The sequence below is a fragment of the Corvus brachyrhynchos genome, unplaced genomic scaffold (genome assembly GCF_000691975.1).
Source record: "Corvus brachyrhynchos isolate BGI_N302 unplaced genomic scaffold, ASM69197v1 scaffold42, whole genome shotgun sequence".
Lineage (NCBI taxonomy): Eukaryota > Metazoa > Chordata > Aves > Passeriformes > Corvidae > Corvus > Corvus brachyrhynchos.
This window is the reverse complement of record NW_008237242.1, coordinates 3,849,727-3,855,170: the sequence shown is the minus strand read 5'-3', so window position 1 is coordinate 3,855,170 and position 5,444 is coordinate 3,849,727. Positions and strand designations below refer to the sequence as shown.

Sequence of the window (5,444 nt, the reverse complement as noted above, 5' to 3'; positions counted from 1 at the left end):
GGGGACCGGCCGCGAGGACCAATCAGCTGCCGAGAAAGCCGGAGCGGGCCCTGCGGCGCTGGGCGCGAGCGGCCGGGCGTGGCGAAGGGCGGGGCGCGGCTGAAAGCGGAGCCGCGGGTTTGTGTGCTCTTCCCGGCCTTACGAATGCTCAAGGCTTTTGGGGCTGGCCCTGGGCTTGGTCATGGTTCACTGCAACAGCTCATATTCATGTGTCCATGGAATAGTTCGAACAGGTAAATGGCTGCGAAGCAGATGCTGTGACAAATCTTTTTCGTTGACACAGATGCACCATGGAGCCACAGCCTCAAACATGTCAGAAGTTCAAAACAAGCAGAAAAGATCACAACCAATTCTACTCCAAGAGCTACAAGTCTCCCCTGTTTGACCAGTTATAGGACCCGAACTGGAGGCTTTGGTCTACAAAGGCTGGACATAGATACATCTTTCCCTGGAAGCCCCTAAAGTGTTCGGTGAAGGAGGACAGTGGTCTGAGGGACTGTAGACAGAGGAATGCTACAAATTAAGAACAAATTCTGGTGATTACATAACTCTCTGCAGGATGGCACACGATTTTGAAAGAGGCTGAGTACAGGTATGGAAGTGGGTGATCTTGGTGACTTCTCTGCAGCAAATGTCTTGCAGACATGCAAGTATAGCTGCAGGGGAATGGACTTGATGGTTCAAGTCTAATTTCCACTGTGGTTGCCCATGTGTCTCAGATCCCTTACAGTTTGCAGAGGTAATCAGGTCGCACCCACAATTTTCACAAGCCCAGAGAATTTTTCTAATATTGTAATTAGCACTTTCTGAATATTTGGACATTCTCCCAGCCACAGGCTTGGAGGTTTCCCATGTTATTTGTATGACCTGAGGCAGGCCTCGGGACCTTTAGCCCAAACCCTGCCTGGACGCCTGTCTTCTCTTGCATGGAAGAGAGGATAGGCAGTCTGCACCCCTGCACTGCATGCAGGGCCTGGAGGTTCAAGAAGTGAATCTGCATTCACACTCACCAACTCTCTTCACTTTGTGTCTCTCTACGCCAGTGTGTCCTGTTCCCAATCAGCTCCTACAACAAGAGGGAATAAACAAAGCCAAGGAACATTTTCATTCTATCTGAAACATGACAAATGATCACCAGCCAGCAAATGCTACATCCCTGTTTACCCGAAATTCTTACTGTTGTGTTGTCTCTGAAAATCTGCAGTTGACGAAAACTCTGGTAGCTCAATATAGTTCCTAGAAATGTTTTTCAGGAAGATCTATTCTAGGAATACTTTATTTTAAGAGGTACGTGCAATGTAAGTACCTGTTTTATGGGTGGCTGTATGAAGAAGACATGCAAAGCATATGTAGATGAGAAAATTCAGCTGTGCTAAAAGATCCCATTGCTGAGTATTAGACATCACTTTAGGGATGTAAATTGTTTGGAATATGGTGATACTTATATGCTGTAAATTTATGAAGTAAAAGACTCAGGTCATGGACTCAGGATAAATCTGGAAAAAAAATGGAAGCTGGTAATAAATTATATGAAAACTGGACAATATAGGAAAATAAGATATTTTCAGACTTACAGATGCAGTATATCCAGTTACAGTGTGGGTGCTTTTCACAGTCTGCCTAAAAAAAATCAAAGAAGTTTAAAAGATGTTTCAGTTTGTCACTGGATTATAAAAAACCCCAACAAACAATACCAAAACCCCACAATCTTGAAAATAGCAATCTGCATCCAAATACTCAGAAATATATACCTATTATAGTTATGTGATTAGATAATACCAGGGTGAGCAAAAATGCCCATTAGAAGCTTTATGTAACAAAAGAAAATAACTAATTTAAAATTATTCTGTACAGTAAACACACTTCAACCCACTCATTGAAATAAATGCATATTTTAAAACTAGATATTGTCTTATATGAGCAAATCTTCAGCTATAGGTTAGATAGAATTTTGAATTATGGCTCTGATAAACCAACATTTATCCTATGCATCTTATTAAAAGAACTCAGGCTAGATACTGTACTGAATTACAACCTGAAAAATCCTCACAGAAGTGGCTTCATTATGCAGGCTCCAAACCAACACAGAACTTGTTTTACTGTATTTAATTCAAGACATTAATGGAACCTAAAAAGATGTTTTCATTTGTACATCAATTACTTTTTTAGGGAAGGGCACCCAAAGATGAAATCGGAATTGAAATCATTAGTTTGAAAATATAGAAAGGAAAAAGATTTATATCACAATTAGAGATTGTATTCATGTACTAGAAGAAAAAAAACTAAGGTTAATGAATATACCAACCTCATATTAAAAATCTATTCATTCTTTAAAGAGAACCTAGAAGAGCAACATTTTGTTGTAAAACTAAATTAAATACTTTTAAATTATTATAACAGTTATCTAAAATCATTAAAAATATATCAGACAGGCTATAATAGCTAAAAATTGATAGTTTCAGTCCTTTTCTGGTTACATTGATCTAGTGCCTGTCATTACTTTACATTGAAATTTCGTGAAGTAGTTCTACTGTCATATCTTGCAATGAAAAAAAAAAATTTAGGATTACTAAATAAGTAATTAACACCAGACAGTTCAAAACAAATGTGACTTTTTCCAAAAGTAACCTTTGTAGTTCTAGTCTCCCAGGTCTTTTCTAATCTTACGATATGGAAATCTTGATTTGAAAATTTTATTCTAACCATTATCTCAAAAGTATATAAAACTAAAATTTTCAATATACCGATTTGTTTCTATGGTACTTCAACATAGGGAGATAACAAAAAAATCATAAACTTTATCAGCTGGGTTTTTCCTTAATGAAAAAATCAGCAGAAATTGGACTAAATAGGTTCTATTCCTGACATTAAGAACTAAATTTGCAAACTACAGGTCAATATGTCAAAGCTTTTATCTAAGAGTATAAATACACACCTTGTAGAATTTTCAAAATTAGATACTCTTTCTCCTTTAAACCAATGCAAACCTGATTTTTTAAAAAATCCTTCTGCCTTTGACAGTCTTTGAATAATTTGAAATAGCATGCCACAACATTCTTGCTTAATTTAATGATTCTAAACAAAAACAGGAAGCAGGAGAAAAGTTAGTTTACATTTTAGAGGAAAAGTGAAAAAAAAGGAGTGCAAATCAATAAGTTAAATGTGAGGTAAGAAGTTTGAAGAGCTGTCTGTAATTATGATCTTACCTATAAAAATAAAATATTAAAAACAATTACTTCACTACCTGACTGACAATGCTCATGTCCAGGGCTGCCTTTTGCTTAATCTTCTGATTGCACTCAGACCAGCATTTGCAATATCCTCTGCTAAGTGGGAAAAATATTATCACATCATGCAGAGGAAACACCGAACTTTTGCACACAAATTCTGGCAGGTTAAAATACTTCTCAGTTCATCTTTTGGTTTTGATTATGGCCCTTAAAACTTGCTTCCAGCTTTCTAGTACCATTTTTGTTTCTATAATCATCTGCAGACTTGAAAGCAAGGAAAACTTGGTTTTGTCACATTTTTGGCTCCAGTGCTGCGAACATCTCTGTGCAGGTGGACCCACCCTGTTGAAATCACCAGGTCAATATAATGTTCTTTTAATAATTCTGCTTTACTTTTCTTCCTTTTTTACCTTTGTGTGGTCGTTCTCTTCCTCAGGGAGATGGTCATCACTGAGGAAAATGGTGACAGATGAGCAGCTGTACCTATGCCAGGAGATGAAGAAAAGCTTATGGGAAAAATTGGCCAGATTACACCAAACTGAGCTTTTCAGAGATAATAATCATCAGCTTCAATGTACACACCTCACTCCCATGGAAATCTACTCACTAATGAATGTAGCTGTCCCGAACTGTTTCAGGAACTAGAGGGTACTTAAACAAAGGCCTCCTGTACTGCCGATTATTTCCTCTGTAGTGGAGTCAGAAGAAGTGGGTGTCTACCTATTCCGACTGCCACAATTCACAAACCCTTGTAGTTGTGAAAAACACACATAAACTGTCAGGCTGGGTGAACATGGCTTGTGTAACTCTCCCTTTCCCCCATAGCTACCAAGATGAAATGACTTTGACCAGAGGAGCATGGAGTTACACCCTTGTGCACCTGGTAGAGTTTGTTAGTGGTTGCCTAGCAAATCCAAGGCATATATATGGAAAGCCAGGAAGATGGATTACTGCAGTCATGGATTTTAGTTACAATTAATACCCAAAGACAGCTACTAGCTTTGTAATACTTCTAGGCCCCAACTTGAACTACCTTTGAAAATGCAGCAGTAGGTATCTCAAGCCCTCTGGGATTCTTGTTTAGACTCCTAAATTATTTACATGTATTTTTACTCTTAGTAAAATTTAGTCAAGCACCACTTCAGATTTTTATATTTCCTAAGCTTTTATTTTGCCAGGAAAAGACTTCATATTTGTGCACCCTGTGACTAAACAAGAAGTCAAAAAATTCAAAAGTATTGCTGCTCTGATTTAATTTAAGAAGATTAAAATTTATTTTAGGAATTCCACCTTGTTGGTTTATCTGTTAGAAAGAATCTCCTCCTACTACAGATAGTGCAAATCAAACAGAACCTGGGAAAAAAGCGCACACACACATGCTGAAATCAGGGTTCATCTCTAGTCCCTGGACGTTCCAGGCAGTCATAGAAGCAGTATCTTCATACAGTAGGATGAGCTGAACAGCAAGTATGTTATGTGGAGTTTAAAGCAGTTTGACACTGCATGAATCCAGGTTTTTCATGACTTCTGTCCTTTGGGTGTCCAATTAGAAAGAGCCACCATAGGTGGTACTGTTCCTTTGTAGCAAAGGTGGCCAGTGGTATACTGGGCTGCTTTAGGAGAGGTGTTGCTAGGGCCAAGAGAAGTGATCCTTCCCCTCTACTGAGCACTGGTGTGGTGACCTCAACAGTGCTGGGTCCAGTGCTGGGCTCTCTAGTACAAAAGAGAGATGGAGATACACTGAAGATGAAATCCAGCAAAGAGCTTCAACTATGATTAAGGGACTGGAGAACCTTCCCTAAAAGAAAAGTCTGAGAGGGCTATTCAGTCTACCATAAAGCAAGCTCAGGGCAGATTGCATCATGGTTTACAAATATATGAAGGAGGGATATAGAGATGATGGAACTGAACTCTTTCCAGAGAAGTCCATTGGGCAGGACAAAAGGCAATGGGCAAATATTGAAACAGGAGGTTCCAAATGAACCACAGGAAAGATTTGTTAGTGAGAGGGTGACTGAGCATTGCCATAGGTTGCCGAGAAGTTGTGGAATCACCAGTCTTGAACAACTTCAAAAAATGTCAGGACACAGTCATGGGCAAGTGGCTGGGCAAGTGGCTTGGGCAAGCAGCTCTAGGTAGTCCTGATTCTGCAACGATTTGGGATCAGAAAGTCTCCACAGGTCCCCAACAGCATTAAGTGCTCTGTCATCTCTG

General features: G+C 39.2%; 1 long non-coding RNA gene across 1 annotated transcript in view; it reads right to left on the bottom strand.

Annotated features, from left to right (window-relative positions):
* Window positions 1-5,444, bottom strand: part of LOC108445671 — an 18,677-nt gene that overhangs the window by 4,399 nt on the left and 8,834 nt on the right. The window contains exons 2-4 of the long non-coding RNA XR_001860623.1: window positions 3,641-3,713; window positions 1,575-1,620; window positions 1,011-1,066 (exon numbers count right to left, since the gene is read on the bottom strand). This is a non-coding gene — a long non-coding RNA (uncharacterized LOC108445671). The remainder of the gene's footprint in view (window positions 1-1,010; window positions 1,067-1,574; window positions 1,621-3,640; window positions 3,714-5,444) is intronic.